At 40.5% G+C, this 19,779-nt stretch overlaps 1 pseudogene; it reads left to right on the top strand.

The window, feature by feature from the left end:
• The first annotated feature begins 232 nt into the window (after positions 1-232).
• The window catches only part of LOC149251359 (3-hydroxy-3-methylglutaryl coenzyme A reductase 1-like), a 40,931-nt pseudogene continuing 21,384 nt past the window's right edge, over positions 233-19,779 (top strand).

Consider the following 19,779-nt stretch of genomic DNA (forward strand, 5'->3'; position numbering starts at 1 on the left):
AACTACAGGTGGAAAAGCAAGGAGGAGACTTGGTGACAATGTCCGCTTGAGCTGAACTGAAGAAGGCAATATTAGATGAATTATTATCCCTTGACACAGTTATGTGAGCATTGTACTCCAAGTTTCATACCATGCACAAGGAATTCTTCCATCTCAACAGATGGAAACAACGATGTGCTAGAAGAGCACACATCTTGATGAACGTGCTTGTTGTTATTGATAACATGAAAACATGGATGATGATGTACAAGGGAGCACTGCTTCACTTGCCAAAGATGATGAGGGCCAATGCGGTACATATCCAGAGTTAGATCCGTAACTATGAGGACCTCCCACAACTCATCACTAGCATATAGGCTTCCCATGCACGAGTATTCAAGAGCATGGATGTTGTGGTGCACACACATGTGATCCCATCACTTGGGACTCTCACCTAGGTGAAGACCAAGAAGCAGGTCCGACTAGAGCTTGACTCGTACTTCAATGAGTTGATGCACATCACCACCAGCCCAGACTTGCCTATCAGTGCAAACATCATGCGCAAGTATGTTGTTGGTCCGGCCACATTGAAGACAATGATGCGCATGCTTTCCAACAAGTTGTAAAGAGGAGCCCGAGAAGTGTACCCGAATGCCATGGAGGCAAGGTTCAGGTTTCAGAAAGATGTCACAGCGGAACACATGGACACTATCAAGGACTACAGATCTTGGCATCAATATGTTACTATTGATCATCTTGAGGATGTCGAGCAGTTGGACTTCTATAGTTTTCTAAGTCATAGTGATGTCTAATTTGGCTTGCTCAAGCCATTTTTGTTCACATGGGTACATGTGCATTGTAATGTTAAGTCATGTCAAGTGTAAGTCAAGTGTCAATAGTGGATGTAACAGTCATAGAGTAGGTGAAGAGTCATGAGGGTAGTTGAATGGCCATAAACAGGAATGTCAAGGTTCACCCCACCCTTTGTTATAAATAGTCCCTCATAACTCATTGTATATGTTTTTGGCGAGCCAAGATTCTGATAAGACTATCTTGGAAAGAGATTGGACAGTATTTTAACGTGCCTTGGCTTCTCCACTGCATGGAGACAGTTCATCTCTTTGGAAGAGCAAGCGGATGTGGCTATAACGTTCCAGTGTTGGGGCTAGCAGGTTTACATGGATGTATTGTATGATTGGAACTTACACTTCTTTATATAATAAGAGCCAGCACGTTTTCATGCATATGTTGTTATTGTAGTTGGACTATTCTGGTTGCTGTAGTGATGTATGTTGTTTAACTTATGTAGTTGTGTATGAACTACTTTGTATGCAATTATATGAATCTTGTTGCAGATGTGATGTTGGTTTAACCATCACTTTGGATTATCGGCTGACCTGCTTTCTAGCTTGTGATGCATCTTCACTCGTGTGTTCCCTTCCCAGCTGAGTACTATTACAGGTTGCCAAGGGGCGCACTCATCCCAACCCACTTGTGTTAGAACCTCTCATGCACCTTCCTTGATTCACTTCAGCAGTCACACCCTTTCTACTGACAGAGTTATCTTACTTGCCTCTATGCAACATCACGGTCAAGGAATTTCTTTACGACCCACTGCTAGGACTCCTACACCAAATGATCTGAGGTCTAATTGGGACTTCTTACTGGGGAGATCCCCTTGACATGTTGGCGGGTCCAACACTGTCAACAGATTCCTTTGTCGAAAACTGAGTAGAAAATCCTCCTTGGCACACAGTTGCATCCCTTCTTTGATAGGAGATTTTCCACTTGATTCTACTCTCTATAGACATTATTAGAGGCCAGTATTTGAAATGTATTCATCAAAGATCTTATGCATTGCATCCAAAAAGTAAGGGAAGGTGGTCCAAATTTTGTTCTCAATTGTACCCAATCTAGGATCATCTTGGAATCTCCAAACACAGGTAAATCTTCAATTGCAAGCTAGTTAGCACATAGAAGAGCCCCCAAGAGTATGATTAACTCAACTCTATTATTTGACCTTGTGCCACTATACCAACTGAAATGGAAGGTGTTGTCTGGCTTCAAAACAAAATGTGTCCCGCTTCCACAAACCCCGTTGGTGGATGCTCCATAAAAAATAAAAAATAAAAAAGTATGACCATAGCTCCACGAGTCTGAAATGTCTTCTAGGTTGTTCCTCCTTCATTATCCATATCTCCATAAAATATGCAAATATATTGAAATAGGTGTCTCTAGTATCTAGTTCTGTTTTTTCAAAAATCTTCTCATTCCTTCTTTTCCATATGCCCCACAAAATATAGAAAGGCAAGGAACGATATGTCTTGAAACCTTCAAACCATTGAGTGAGACATCTCTAAGTGGAAACCATGTTCTATATTACATGTATTTTAAGTGTTTGAAGAACCCCACTCCATACCAAGATTGCAAAAGGACATGTTAGAAATAGATGTTCTATGTCTTCTAAATCTTCTTTGCATAAAGAGCATCTTCCAAGATCCTAAAATCCCCTTTCATGGATATTATCCCAAGTTAAAATATTATTCTGGACTACCAGCAACATAAAACATTTTAATTTGAGAGGTATATCCCATCTCCACGTGTTATGAAACCATAAAGCATTATCATTCAAGCCACACCCATGAGAAATATGTTTATAAATCTCTTTAACCGAGGTCTGCTCATTATACATAACACCTTCCCATTTTAGCTTTTCTTTCTTCTCAATTAGTTTTAAACCTGTTAGACTTAATTGTGTTGTGAAACATGCCCATTCCACAAATAGATCCTCTAGAAATCCAATTTCAAATGCATTAAGCCAATAACTTGTAACAGAATAAGATCCTCAATCACAAGAGACTTAGTTCATAAAGTAAAGCGTTTTCGTATGTAAATGCTCAAGGATGCAAATAGAAAGAGTATGTATTCCCTCCACTCCTTTGATATCATCTAGTCCTATTGCTATCCTATTCCCCCTTCCAACCTCCCATCTCAAATTTCGTAGTAGCCAATATTTGTTTCTCATCATGCTTCTCCATATATAAGATGCCACCTTCTTCTTTGGAGCCACCTCTTTAATCCATTCCTTAAGCTATCTATTTTTTAGATATTTCTCTTTAATAACCTATTACCAAATACCTTTTCCCTGGAAAGTTTTCCATAATTTCTTGACAATTAAAGCCTTACTAAAACATTATGTGTCCTTTATACCCCACCCTCAATCATTCTCATGTCTCGCAAGCACCTCTAAATAGACCAAAAGTATCTTATTTGTGGATTTAGGCCTAGCCCAAAGGCACCTAGCTATAATAGCATCAATTCTTTTGGTCTAAAGATACTGGGGGGGGGGGAGATACTAAGGTTTGAGCCCTCTAATTGCAATGAAATCACCTCCTCCCCATTTGTCATGAAATTCTTTGAAGATGTCAATTGTTTAGGGTTTTGTCAAAGAGTGTAGGAAGTAGGTTACCATGAGCATCTCACAGGTATATTTCCCTCACCTTGAAGGAAGACAAGATCACCATTGCAGGGACTGATTTCATGTTTTCAGTGGATTCCATCTCTCAAGCTATAGACATACCAAACCATGGTGAAAACTGGTTCAAAGGCATGAACCTAGACCTAGAAGAGTACAAACCCTACTTGAAATCACAATACAAAGGAGCTCACTCACATGTTTTCCCATTCAGATACTTGTTGGAGAGATATGCACCATTGATGAAGGTTGTCATGAAGTTCTTCACATGTGAGGGAAGATTTTCTAGGCTATATCAATACCACATAAGACTGCTCATGCACTTTACAGCTCCCAAATCTCTAAATTTGTCTAGCTACTTGTATACAAGCCTAACCAAAATGTCTGAAAGGGTGCAATTGAAAGGAAAAGTGCATTATCCCAGCCTCTTTCACCATATCTTGATAAAGGTTATAGTACTCCATCAGTTGAAAGAGAAGAACATGACATGGGACACCTCCATTGAGGCGACCTTTAAAACACATATAACCACTTCACCAAGCCAGAACCAAACCATGTCAGTACAACCCATGGAGGTGGGGTCATCAAGCAAACATGATGAGCCTAAATTTTCCAAAACCCACCTGAGCCTATCTATCTAGCCTAAAATCCTTTACATTCCAGTCATCTCTTGGCTGTGATTTCATAGAGAGAGCCCTCTCTGGTTTGGAAGGACTAGCTACCAAACTAAAATCTTGGTCTGTGGTTACCTCTGTCGATCTCCTCATCGGCCTAGGACATTGTGGAGGATAACAGAGGGCATGACAACTAGGGAGTATCGAGGTGTTCTAGTGAATGTAAGGTTCCCAAGTCATGGAAAAATGTAATTTTAGTTGTGAGGTCATGACTTCCAAGGTGTGTTAGGGAATGCTATGGCATGCTAACGTGTGCCAGATAGTACGAAGACATGTCAAACAATCCATGATGTTCCAAGTGCTAAGGCATGCCAACATGTACAAGGGTGTGACAATGCATTCCAGAGACTATCAAGGCAACAGAAGGGAGGAACAAGTTAAACTACAAGGAAATAAGCACATAATATGATTAATAAGTCATCGATTTACACTTTCCATGAGGGGCATGGTAGGCACGCCAACACTAGGTGCCAATAGGTGCTAAGTGCCAAGTGTCAATGCATTCTAAGTGCCAAATCTTCCTCCATTTCTTCTCATCTAGTTTCCAATAATTTATCTCAAATAACTTTAATATTAAACCATGCCAAAGCATACCAAGTCATCTCAACGCATGCCAAACATGCTTATAACACTTGCCAAGTGCCAACATGTGCCAAGTGCCAATGTGCATTAGGGAGTGTGATGGACGCTATGAAGTGGTAGATCATACCGAAGAGTGCTAAGGCGTGCTAGAGAGTGCCAATGCATGATGAGGAGTGTTAGGGAGTACTAGGAAAACACAAGGGAGCACTAGGCCAAAATGCATGGAAGTGAATGAATATGAGGGTGTGTCGGGGAGCATCAATGAGTGCTAGTTGTCATGCCAAGGAGGGAGTGACAAGGTATGCTAAGCAAGGGTAAGGCATGATAGGGAATAACATGGAATGTCAAGAAGTGCTAGAGTGTGCTAGGTAGTTCCGGGGTGTGCTAACATGTGCCAAATAGTATCGAGGCATGCTAGGTGCTAAGACATGCTAGGATGTACAGGGTGCCAGAGTATGCCAATATGCCTCAAGGAATTTCAAGGAAACAAAAGGAATGACCAAGCTAAAATGCAAGGAAATGAACACATAAGAGGGTTAATAAGTCGGGTCTTTATCTTTTTCAAAAGGGGCATTCTAGGAACACTAATAATATGTTCCAATACATGCCAAGTGCCAATGTGTGCCAAGCGCTAATGTTTGTCAATGTAATATTATTCTAAGGTGTTCCAGGGAATGCTAGGGACTACAGGGCATGCCAACACATGATAAGGGAGTGTTATGTTATTCTAGGGCATGCCAACATGTGCTTGGGCATCCTACTCATGGCAAGATGTTCTAGGTACAAAGGTGTTCCAAGACATGCAAGGTGCCAAGGAATGTTAGTGTACTATTCCAAAGCATGTTAAGGTGTGCCATGACTGTTGAGGAGTGCTAGGTCTCTCTCATTGATAGAATTCATAGAGCTTGATTATGTATTAAATAATATAGTTCCTACACACACTAGTGGAACTTTATTTAAAGGAAATTTGCTTGATAATAAACCTAATAGAGTTGAATCATGTGTTGACTCATAGGAAAACTATATTCTTATGACTTGAGGGAAATGATACACACTAATTACTTGTTAACAAATTGACTAACTATTATAACCACTATGACCTTGGGCACATAATGAAAAAGACTCCACAACAATGGTCTTAAATTGTTATATTTTGACAAAAAATATAGTAACAGGTACATAGCGTCATCAAAAACTCATTTGAATGACCAATGATGACGAACATTTTTTTACTCTCACCAAAAGTAACCAAAAAGAGAATTGGTGAGGGTCAACAAAATATCGTCACTAGAAGGGTCACAAAAGAGAGAATTAGTCATGGGCCTTTAACGACCCTCACCAAAAGTGTCACCAAAGAGAGAATTAGTGACGGACCTTTAACGACCCACACCAAAAGTGTCATTAAAAGGGCTTTGGTGAAAAATCTTAAACGACAATCACTATATACACTTACAAGAACGATTTTTTAAAGACCGTCACCATATGCGAAATTGGTAATGGACCTTACAGGTCCGTCACAGGCATGAAGCATCATCAAAAAATCATTGGAATGATCAATGATGACGAACATTTATTGACCATCACATTATTGACCATCACCAAAAGTAACCAAAAATATCATTAGTGACGATCAATAAAATATCATCACTAGAAGTGTCACCAAAGAGAGAATTAGTGATAGGCCTTTAACGACCCTCACCAAAAGTGTCACCAAAGAGAGAATTAGTGACGGGCCTTTAACGGCCCTCACCAAAAGTGTCATTGAAAATGGGTTTGGTGACAAACCTTAAAGGACCATCACTATATACACTTACAACAATGCTTTTTAAAGACCCTCACCATATGTGACATTGGTGACGGACCTTAAAGGTCTGTCACAAGTATGACCCTCACCAATGACCTTTTTCCTTGTAGTGAAGTCTCTTCAACCAAACTTTTTCACATATTGTTGCACACATTGCTTGAGACATAATATGTTCTACTTTTTGCTGCTCCATGCAATCACCCCGGAATCAATGCTGAATGCATAACTTGTTATGGATCATCAGTCATCTAGATTTCTAGCCCAGTCAAAGTCTGAGAAACCTGTCAATATAACATCAAATGAATCAGTATAAATAATACCAAATTCTAAGGTTCCTTGCAGATACCTTAAGATGCCTTTCGTTGCAACCCAATGACTCTTAAGAGGATTTGACATGAATTGGCTCAATACACTAACTACATAAACCAAATCCGGCCTAGTTGTAGTCAAGTAGATTAGACTCCCAACAAGTTGTCTATACAATGTTGCATCTGCCTCCTTAGAACCATCACCATTCTGAAGTTTGGTATTTTGCTATAAAGGCATTGCTGCAGCTTTGCACTGATCCATTCTGAACTTTTTTCAGTAAACTCCTGACATCAATGACTACTTGTCTCGATCTCAATTTGCAAAGTCTAGTTGTGGTCAAACATAATGAAAGAATATGTTGATGTCCATATAAAGGAGAAACCATCCACCGGAATGCATGGGTGAAAACCGCTGCAACCGCCAATCTATTAGGATGCCCTTCGCATACATGGTTTTGTCAACTATTATAACTGCATACATGTACCTGTACCTGTAAATCCCCCTCCATTATCATCACGGGTTTTATCGGATTAACCATAACCATGATCTCGGTTTTATCGGATTACCCTCAGCCATACTAACAAGGGCTCTTGACCATCAAGGCTCAACTCAGCCACCAAGGCTCAACATAGCCACCAAGGCTCAACTCAACCACGAAGGCTCAACTCTACCACCAAGGCACTCAATTCAGCCACGAATGCTAATCACAGACCCAACTTAACCAAGCCCAGGGTTTTCTCGGATCATCCTCAACCATGCCAAGGGTTTTTTCAACTAACCCTAAACCATGCCTACAGGAATCCCTGTCCACTTCACTCAGACTCACATGTGGTTTCTATCTTACCATAAACCGACACTACAAACTGGTTTCTGGCTGACCACAAACTTGCAATTACAAAGTGGTTTTAAGATTACCACAAACTTTATGGGGATACACATGCCTCATTAGGCTTACATTTCACACTACAACTCTTGGAGTTACCAGGTACATACATTATAAAGACCACTATAAAACATCCTAGACTTGCTTACAATTAATATGTGTGACTCATAATACATCATGCTAGTGAGTCTATTCCACAAACTCACACAAACTTTCACCTAGTTGTCCATCATCCTTTAATCGTTATTGCTACTCCTTTACCTCCTCCTTTAAAATTGTTCACATCTCGGGCATCTTTGTCTTTGTCAATTAAGTCTTGGAATTCCATGCTTAACCTGTCATTTGTTAGAATAGCCAATTCTAACAAAATAACTTTATATTGAGGTGGCTAATCTCAATATATATATATATATATATATATATATATATATATATATATATATATATATATATATATATATATTGATTTTAATTCCACAATAATTTCATCATGAAATAAATTCCACTTACCCAAGCATACACAAACAACCATGCTCTACTTGACTCATCCTTAAAATTGGATAAACGAAGAATATGCCCCCTAAATGAGAAGTTCAATAGCTCTTCCCTAAATGTAGGATCTTCCTCCAACAACGCTTTCTCCAGAGCTCGTCTTTCTCCCGATCTCGCGTTCAATGTGGATTCCTTGAATTTGTGAATGATCCAATCGAAACCTGCCGAGGCGTGAAGTGTTGAACTGAACACTCCAAATCCATGGCATGACTTTGCACCGAAGGCTACCTTCTCCTGCGCACACTCTAGAAAGGCATTACTTCTTGAGAGAAAGAACTGACGAATTGCAGTACCCTGTTGTTAACGCTAGGCTCGATCTCCTCCAGGATTACTAGATCAATGCTCATCTCATGCTCACTGACGTTTGTATGTAAGAACACAACACCTATGGATCTCCTCAATGAAGCCCGAGCGCACCTTCTTAGGTCAATCCATTAAAAAATACGAGAACAATTTGTATATGCTGATCTAAGGCTTCTGTTGTAATAATCCAAGGCAGGTCGATGCGATGCGATTCGATCTAGATCCTCACATGTGACTGTTGATTAATGAGACAGTTGATCTCCTCCAGATCCTCACCTGCGACTATTGATTAATGACACAACTGATCTCCTTGACTTACAGCCAGTGAAAGTGTACCACACCTCCAATTCCTTTAATGACGGCAAAGCTACTTGCTACATAGCAAAACCACTCCTCCTTCACTATTCCTTGAATGCTTCTGGTTGCAGCTATGAAACCAATACTACAATCACACCCCAGACAGTTGGATGCCAAAAAAATGTAGATCATCGCTAGGAGAATGATGTTTCATAAAATAATGCTCCTCCTCCAGTAGTATCACACCTTCATTGGCCCAATTTCATAGCATGAATAGGCACCAGCCTTTGCAGCACTCCAAAGAGGCAGCTCACCATAGGTTTCGTTGCGCACCACAGGCCGCTCTAAATAGATCATATCACCGTAGGAAAACAACCTAAATCTCCATATAAACACATCTCAAATCCACCAAAGAGCCATAGAACGGTCTGCAAAAAAAAAAAGAGAGAAAATATTAGCCTAGAAAGAAAAGACAATTCTACAATTTACAGTCACATTGCGACTCTTCACTTCTCCCTACGCCTGATGACTCAATCCTACAAATTTACCACACTCTTTCCAGCTCCATTTACATAGCAGCAACAAAAGGATGGGCAAACAAGCAAGCAAAAAAAAACAAAACACTCATCAAACTTTTTATTTCCCTCAACCCAGGAGGAGCCAAGGCCCAGGCCCATATGGGCTCTGATACCACATTAAGAAACAATCAAACCAATCATATATTCATAAATTGAGAAACTCTCAGGTGAGGGCTTCACCTGGAGACTGCCTCTTGCAGAACTCTCTACATGTTCTTCATTATACACATGAATATATATATATCTTACAATCAAATAGGGAAGTTAGAACAACCTCCAAAGGAATAGGAACTAAATCCTAATCAAAGGCATATGCTCAACTAATGAAAAAACTCCCTCCTAAAATATAGTTCTCCATTATCTTCAACACAAATTGGCATGATCATGCACCAGACATAAACAAAACTACAAGTCAAGTGCAACAAATCACAAAGCACCAAAAGCACAAAACTCCCAACAAACATCCTGAATCAATCCCCATGGGTTCCCAATACCTCCAAGTGAAAGGTCAACTCGAGCATTCTTCAAGATTTCATGGCAGTCTCTGTTACCATGCAATCCCCTGCATCATACTTCCATAAACACATAATTTTCAATGGATAAATAAACATAACAATATAGTGGTTACATTACCTTGTTGTACTAAGCACATTGCCTTGTATTTCAACACGTACATATATCATCTCTCAACGGATTCCAATTCCCTTGACGAATCCAGTTATAATTAGAAAATAATTGGTATACCTGTCAGACACATGTTCATGAATATAGTGCATATCCACATAATGTCAAGAAAAATCAAGCTTAATAAGATTTCTTGTATTCATGCAAAGCACTTATTTATTTGGAATTGCGGCTTCCAAACATAGCCAAATGAATCCTCACCCGATCCCTTTCTTTTTACATTTTACCTTGCTACAATTGAGTCTTATTAAGTGCCATCACATCACCCGGCTATTAGTTACATAAACAAATGAACTGTTACCTTCTCATGCTAATACCAAGCATGTTGCCCTGCAACTGCTCACACATGTCATTCACATGTTCCACAAATTAGGACATTATGTCTATTAATTGAAATCAACCTTTACCAAGACTAACAGTCATGTCATAATCAAGTCACATTCATTGATCATAATACTATGACTAGCAATAAATTTAGCATAAAATCCTTTCGCGGTGGCTACAGAAAGGAATATTGATTATCTTGTTCTCGAAGTTGATAGATTGAAGAAATAGTTGGCTAATGCAAGACAACAAAATGAACTACTCCTTATAGAAAATTAGAGTGTGAGTTTTACAAGTTTCAATAGAGAAGGTTTGCAATCCACAATACTTGAAGAAATAAAGGAGTTCGAAGACATAATGAAGCAGGTATATGATGAAATGATGACATTGCACAAGGTAGTGGCATATTTGTTTGAAATACAAAAGGAGTTACAAGAAAAGATGAGGATTGTAAAGCTAACTCACATGGCTATAGACTTTATTCAAGAATGGGGTGCCAAATACTTGAATGCACCGAAAAAATTGCCCAAGAAAGGAAGGGTCAAGGCTGAGATAGATAGAGTGGAAATAAAAATACTTGCACAAACTAATGATCATCTATACAACAACATAGCTAGCACTATATAAGGCTATATGAAATTGCATATTGTATTGGAGGATTTAGTTTGAGTACACAAGATACCTTCAGTTGGTATACCTGGAGAGGTGAAGCCAAGAGAAGTCATCAAGTGAGAGCTAAAGGAGGCCTTGGATGTCATAAAGTATGCAACTACTCAAGAAGACTTGGAAGTAACCAAGGAGACTACTCTTCAATATGTCATTAAAACAGTCAAGTTGTATACTAAGCTAACCATGCTCTGAAACAAGATACAAGTGGACTAGAAGACAATATTTCCATACGCTTTAGAGGGCAGAATGAGGTATGACCTAGGGATATCACAAAAAGTGAAAGACATAGTAGAAAAATAAAGGGCTTGGTACGAGTATATTACAAAATGACTCCATGTCATTGTGCCAAAACTACAAATTACTCAAATTTGCACATAAATGTGTTTTATTTGATTTTCATGATCTTGGCTACAACTTGTAAAAAAATAAATTTTGTAATTAGAAAATAGAAAGAAAATAAAAAGACATGTAGAATTCGAAAAGTCAAAAAGGAAACCCAAAGGTCATGTAGAAGTTGAAGAGTCATGAGAGGAGTCCAAGAGTCATAAAGCGGGTGAAGTGCCACCTCACTTCTTATATATAGATCCTCGTAGCCCAAGCAAAAGGACTTTTAGCCTTCGCTTCTCTTGTAAGCATATGAGAGAGAGAATGTTGTTCTTTTGAGAAGCTAGTAGTACCTTCTATGTTCCACTATTGGATCGAGTGATTGCCTTTGTAATTGTGAATCTTGATACTTCTACATAATCATCAAGAGCTCTTCGAGCTAGGCGAATGTTTTCACGCATATATCATAAAGCATTGTAAGACTTCTCTTGGAATGGTTATGGTATGTGTTTGCATTCTCATGTGTTGAAAAGAATGAACTATTTTGTTGTATTTGATACAAATCTTAATTGAATTTGTATGTCTTTATGCTTTCATGATCGTGATTGGTTGTAAATTATTTTCCAATCAATAATCAATTATTTCTTTACATGTGTCTTTATTAGAGTAGTCTAACATTATTCTTGTAGAGGCTCGTGCCATTCATTTGATTCATGGAATTGTTTTATGCACATTATCCTTATGCATTTCACAAATCTAATTTTACTTGTACATCTCAAAAGTGATAGCGGTTATCTCATACGTTACTAATATTTTCCAAGGAATATCATAAGTCAAGCAAAACGGCAGTTAGACCGAAATTCTGGATGGGAATCTCACTCCAAACAGTGTAGAGTCTAATTGGGACTTTACACTAATTAGACTCTACACTCAGGAGATCCCCTATTTTTGGTGGAATATCCAGCACTGTCAACACAACTACTATAAGAAGGAGACTTTGACTTGTATTTCATAAGTCAAATAGAAAGAAACATTTTGTTTCATATAGATAGTTGATCATGTCATTTTCTTTCTATCAAAATTGTGATTATAATAGAAAACATGGAAGGGTCCTTCCATTACAAGGGAAACTTCTCATGTAAGAAAAGGATAATAACCATCTCAAAGAAAAAGAAGTTTGGATGTTTTTGAGAGAACCATTAATGTCTTAGAGAAAAGATAATCAAGTAGTTAACAAGTTTTCCATGTAAAAACTCACATTCTAGGAAAACCATCCTATTCATGAAAAAATTTGTTATTCTCTATGATCAACTCAAAAAAACTTTGCACAATGTTCTAAAAGAAAAAAAAAACCAATGAAGTGCCCACTTTTGTTAAGAAATGTAGCCAAACAAGACAATGATGATACTAAAGAATGGAGCCACTATAATTTGTTAATGATGATAATTCTTAACTCGAGTAAGGAAAGGAATTCATCTAAGATCAGCAATTCATTTTAGGATCTTATGCATTCATTTTAGAAGTTAGTGAAACTTCATTTACAAAACGCTTTTCGTGGTAGTGTTCCTTCCCATTAAACATTTCTCAATCAACTAAGTCTTTTATATTACCTATGGAAATGTTAGTGTAATTTTGCAATGAAATCCTTTGAAATTTATCATCCTGGCATCAATCTACATATAAAAATATACATATTTGTTCATGCATAGGAGCAAGAAAATTTTAGGAAATATATAAAGAATATAAATGGGTTTTCTAAATCTCAATTGCAATAATCTATTAATGATGATTACTCTTAACTAGGGTAAAGAAACTACCTCATCTGAGCTCAGGAAAGGCCTTCCAGGATCTTCTAAAAAGGGAAAAACCTTACCATCACCTAAAAGGACACTTTGCAAAACTCTGTCAAAATTTTAACACCTCTTCTTTTACAGTAGGAATGACACCACCTTTTGACTTCTTTTACAAATGTTCTATCGTGTTTATGCTTTTGATGATATACATGTAACTAATAAAATGCAAAGAAATGAAGAAAATTTTGAATTGCTCACATAAAATAGTTAACAACAAGATGTGTTTGTTTTCAATTTAAAGGTCTATAGGTTATGGTATTAATGGGATCAAATGAAGCATTGTTCAGTTATACAAACACTGGAGAGCATTAGAAGTTAAAAAAAAAATAGTATAAATAGCTAAGAAAACATTTAAAATGGACTTAGAATAACATCTAACACATTTACAAAAACTTAGATGTAAGAAAAACATAACCTAACTCTAATAAACATATCAATATATTCCGCAAACAAACATACATATAATTTTGCCATTTCTCTAAAGTTGTATTATTTCACTAATGTAATTTTTTGAAACCTCTGAACTATCCTTGAAGAATTACCATATTTATATCATATATAAAATTTGTTTCATTCAAAATTGACAAATATTTGCAATACTAACATAATTTTTGCCAACGATATCATCGTAATGATTGAAACACTTGAAAAGGTGACGTTGCACAAAGAACGTATACGACTTTAAAATCTTAGCCTAAGAAAAATTGACACATTGCAACAAAAATTTAGAAGTCAACCATCAAATTTACACACATTGCAAGAAAACTCGACCCATTGTAATGAAAACTTAAATACCAACCATGAAATTGACACATTGTGAGGGCAGACTCGATCTCACAAATTGTCCTTCAAATTCCAAACTAAATCTCACAGACAAAACAAGAAGCATCGAAACATGCCTTGCCATAATCATACAGAACCAATACTGACTCAAGTGCACGATGTAAGTATTTACTCAACCATATCACATTGTATCCATATGATTATACATTTTAGTGTGACTGAGGAAGTTACAAGTTAACCAATTTCACCCATTAGTATCATATTGTAAAAATAACTCCTCACTTTAAATCCCAAGAACCTCCAGTAACTTAGATTAAAGCCTGAGAATTCCTCCAAGTAGTCAACATGTCTCATTTAAAGGAACATGCATGCACTTCTTGTTAATTATATTTCATCTCAAAGAAATGAAAAAAAAGGATGGGAAATTAAAATTCATGTCTAAACCAACTACAACCTATTTTTGGTCCAGGTGGATATTGGTGGCCACCTGCCAAGTCCACCTGGACCCCCACCATTGTCTTTCTCAGCATTTTCAATTTCCTTAATTGTAGCACAACTTACTATTTTTAGCAGTTTTTCGGGTCCTGAACTTCCGGAGCCGTTTTGAGGCCCTAAACGACATTTTTTGGGGAATCCAAGGGCAACATGGGTCCATGGCATGGACCGATGTTGCCTGTTCCAACAATGATAGTGCTCAGATAGATCTTTCTAATGAGCTATTGTACGTGTCAAACGGAGATCATATGCCAAAGTTACGACCCCGGGAAGTTGATGTACCAATTTACCCCCAAACGGGGCCCACAGTTTGGCGTTTCATCTCCTAGGGTTAGGTTTTGGAATGTTAAGGGTTTTCCATTGTTTCTCAACAATAAATAGGCCTTCGAGCCTCATTGTAACACAGTTCAGAGGCATGTAGCCATCACATCTCTTCTCAGAGATAAGCTACCGTCACCCTAGCTGGTTTATTTCCATTTCTGGTTGTAAGCATACTTCAATATTTTCCATTAATGAAATGAAGTATTATTTCTGCTGCATCTTTGTGTATATGGTTATCTCTGTAATTTGTTGCGTTCCTGTTTAAATCCGGATCAGTGGTATCAGAGCGGTCTGCTTTTTCTCTGTTTTTCTTTGCATGTCCCCAACAAGGTCGGGATATAAGGAGTTAGGGCTTGAACTGGTTGAACCTTTGCAAGACCAGCCTCGCAAATCCCGACGGCCTCCCATGGCGGACGAGAAGAAAGACGAGGGGGCAGGAGATCCCATCAAAATCTTGCTCGAAGAAGCCCTCGAGCGACAACGGAACGCGATGATGGACAGCTTTGCCCAGATCCTTCAGCGGCTACCCAGAAGCAACGCATCGACTTCCAGCAGCTACTCTGGAAACGCCACACCCTTTAAGGTACAAGTTAATTTTGAAATCCCCATATTCGAGGGTCAGATAGACGCAGATGCCGTAGATAAATGGTTAAATCTGCTAGAGGGTTATTTTTCTGTTCATGAATTTTCGAGTCGGGAAAAGATTGTTTTTGCTCTTCTCAAAGCAGCCCCCCACATCAAGGACTGGTGGGAAACCTACTGCGAGCAGAAGGATGAAAGTACTGGCTCACTATTTTCAGCCGCACCCACCTGGGATTCGTTCCGGGATGCCATCAAGGAGCAGTACTACCCTATCGGAAGCAATGAGGATGAATACATAAAGTGGACCACGCTGCGGCAGGGAAGGGACCAAGACGTGCCGGAGTTCACCAATCTTTTCCATACCCTTCGCACAAAGTTTGGTATCAAGGATTCGGAGCAACATTTGATACTCAAATACCGTGGCTGCCTGCACAAGTACATCCAGGAAGAAATACAATTCCTAAACATCCCCTCGCTCGGCGCAACATACCGATATGCCGTCAAGGTCGAGCAGAAGTTTAAACAAAAGAAGCGAGACTTTGGATCTGCGAATCCAAAGCAGGGGAAAGGTGCCCCTAAACCACAGAACAAAGGACAAAGCCAAGGTGGGACAGCCCAAGACAACCAGCCGAAGCCGCAAGCAAAGAACAGCGCCGCGAAGCCGAGAAAGGACACTAGAAAATGGTGCGAGTTCCATAAGAGCTCCACTCACAACACAAGTGAGTGTCGGGCCAAGCAGTCACTGATGGCTGAGCTAAAGGTTTCAGAATCAGATGCATGTTTTGACTCTGAGTTAGAACCTGATAAGGGGTATGAAAAAGGGAAGTAGATCATTGATGCGGATCCCAGCGCCACTGTTGCTACCGCAAAGATCCAGAAAAATGAACCCGAAGATCCAGAGGAAGAGGAGCGTCTCTTCCACTCCCAGATGTGGGTAAAGGGCTCCCCGATACAGTTCATTGTTGATAGCGGGAGTCAAAAGAACCTCATTTCGGCAGAGGTCGTGAAGCGGTTGGGCTTACCGACCACAGCACATCCACAACCATACACCATTGGGTGGCTTCACCAAGGACTAGATCTTCGCGTGAGCCAGCAGTGTCGCCTTCCATACAACATCAAGCCTTTCATGGATGAGGTATTGTGTGACATTGCTCCCCTTGAAGTTTGTGATGTATTACTAGGACAACCATACTTGTGGAAGCGACATGCTGTGTATGAATCAAGGCCCCGTGTTGTTATTATTACATTGGGAAATAAGTTGTTCAGAATACCAGAGGTAGCACCACCTGCCGCCATCTCTTTGATTACTGTAAAACAATGCAGTAAGATCATTTCCAAAACCAGGAAATTTGTTTTCCTGATGATACGCCCTCAAGCAAAGAAGAAGACAGTGGCCGCGGCCTCCAAACGGGGTCCCTCTGCACGACAACTACAGATGGACAAGGTTGTGGAGGAGTACGAGGACATCTTCACCTCCCCGACAGGGGTTCCTCTGCACTGTCAAGTCAAGCACTCCATCGATCTGACCCCAGGTGTGCCGCTACCCAATGGACCAATCTATTGGCGCTCCATTCTGGAGAACAATGAAATCAAGAGGCAGATTCAGGAGCTCCTGCAGAAAGGTCACATCCATCCGAGTTCATCGCCCTATGGGAGCCCGATCGTGTTGGTACAGAAGAAGGATGGGACGTGGAGACTCTGTATTGACTATCGGGCGTTGAACAAGATCACTGTCCGTAATAGGTACCCGATCCTGCGGATTGATGACCTCCTAGACCAACTAAAGGGGGCAAAATATTTCAGTAAGATCGATCTGAAGTCAGGATATCACCAGGTACCAATCGAACCCTCCGATGTGTGGAAGACTGCCTTCAAATCCAAGGAGGGCCTCTTCGAATGGTTGGTCATGCCTTTCGGATTGACGAATGCTCCTACAACCTTTATGAGGCTAATGGATGACATCTTGCGGCCATTCACCAACTCCTTTGTAGTAGTATACTTGGATGACATTCTGATCTTCAGCCAGAGTTGGGAAGAGCACCTCCACCACATCCGACAGGTTCTCCAAACACTGCGGCAACACAAGCTATGTGCCAATTTGGAGAAATGCACTTTTGGCATGACCCAGGTTCAGTATCTGGGATACATCATTGATGAACAGGGGGTGCATGTCGATCCAGCCAAGATCCAAGTCATTCGGGATTGGCCCTCTCCAACCACTCTAACAGAGCTCCGCAGCTTTCTAGGTCTTGCCAACTTCTACCGCAGGTTTGTGTTGGGGTTTTCTCATATTTCTTGGCCCTTGAGTCAAGTCACCAAGGGCGGGGCGAAAGAAAAATTCTTTTTGTCTGAATCTCAACAGAAGGCATTCAGGGAATTGAAGGATCGCCTCTGCACGGCACCAGTGCTCGCGTTACCAGATTTACAACAACCATTTGAGGTCGAGACAGATGCCTCTGACTATGCTATTGGGGCAGTCCTTACTCAACATGGACATCCAGTGGCATATCACAGTGAAACACTTTCAGACACAGTCCGGAAGTACCCCACTTATGATAAAGAGATGTATTCCATTGTACAGGCCTGCCGACAATGGAAGCATTACATTTTGGGGAAGGAAACGGTCATCCACACAGACCACCGACCTCTGCAGTTCATACAGACCCAAGGGAAATTGCAGAATGATCGCCATTAGAAGTGGTCTACATACCTGCAACAGTTTCACTTGAATATCAAGTATAAAAAGGGCAGCACCAATAATGTTGCAGATTGCCTCAGTCGACCACCGATCATGGCGCTAACCATCGTGCTCAACTCTTGTGGGCACGAGACTGCTGATTGGCCACCTCTCTACAAAAGTGACCCATAATTCGGCCACACATACCAGACACTCTTGGAGGGTCGGCATGTTGCAGATTTTCACCTCCAGGACGCCCTATTATGCCACCTCGGTCACCTTTGTGTTCCTTAAAGCGAGCGTGCCAAGATGATTTGGGAAGCACACTACAGTCGGGCTGTTGGCATTTCGGGGTCGAGAAAACAGTGGCAGTACTGCAAAATTATTTCTATTGGCCGAATCTTCGACAGGATGTTGGAAAGTACATCCGATCATGTACTGCCTGTGCCATTGCCAAACTGACCATTAAGAAGCACGGCCTCTATACCCCGTTGCCTACCCCTAGTCGACCTTGGGAATCCATCTCCATGGATTACATGTCAGGCCTTCCTTCCACTAAGCATGGAAATGACTGTGTTTTTGTGGTCGTCGACAGGTTCTCGAAGATGGCCATTATGATGGCCTGCAAGAAGAATATCACAGCAGAAGCCACTGCTAAACTCTTCTTTGAACGAGTGTGGGTGCACTTTGGGATCCCACAGTCTATCATCTCAGATCGGTACAGTCGGTTTCTCAGCACATTTTGGTCCAGTCTCTGGTCAATGCTGGACACCAAACTCACGAAGTCCACAGCCTTCCATCCTCAAACTGATGGTCAGACAGAGGTTGTCAACAGGATGATTGTGCACATTCTGCGCATGTATAACTCAAAGCATCCACGCACATGGGACGAGAGCCTCCCCTATGTTCAGCACAGCTACAACCGAGCTCTTCACAGCTCCACTGGCCATAGCCCTTTTCGAATGGGTTTGGGATTCCAGCCACTATGCCCCATTGATGTGGCCATGCCCCTTGCAGCTACTCACATGAATTCAGCTCATGTCCAGTCCGAAACAGATAAGGCCACCAGCTTCATTGAGCGCATCCAACATATTCGCCAGCAGGTCCATGACATTCTTGAGAAATCAAATGCCAAGTACAAGCAGCGACATGATCAACACCGGGTGCCACACAAGTTTCAGGTGGGCGACAAAGTCTGGTTGCATTTGCAAACGGAACGCCTTACTGGTGCCTATCGGAAATTGAGACCACTCCGATATGGTCCTTACACCATTACTAAGGCTATGGGAGACAATGCATTTGAGCTCAACATTCCCCCGTTCCTTGGCCTACACCCAGTGTTCAATGTGGACCGCCTTCGGCCATACTTTCCACCATTGCTAGACACATCCGACATTGCAGAACAACTCAAACCCACATAATTAAATCCAGATTGCATGGAACAAGCTGCAACTGATCGGATCATGGACACACAGATCAAGAACACTCGCCAACAGAATATCCAACTGTATCGAGTTGTCAAAGCAGGCCAACTCCTTCAGCAGGGCAAGTGGCTCACCAGGGAACAAGTTCAGCAGAAGTTTCCTCATCTCATGGAGGAGCTCAACGCAATGGGGACCATTACTTCCTAA

The sequence above is a fragment of the Pinus tabuliformis genome, chromosome 7 (genome assembly GCF_031772625.1).
Source record: "Pinus tabuliformis cultivar Carrire ecotype Pingquan chromosome 7, CPIR1, whole genome shotgun sequence".
NCBI classification, from domain to species: domain Eukaryota; kingdom Viridiplantae; phylum Streptophyta; class Pinopsida; order Pinales; family Pinaceae; genus Pinus; species Pinus tabuliformis.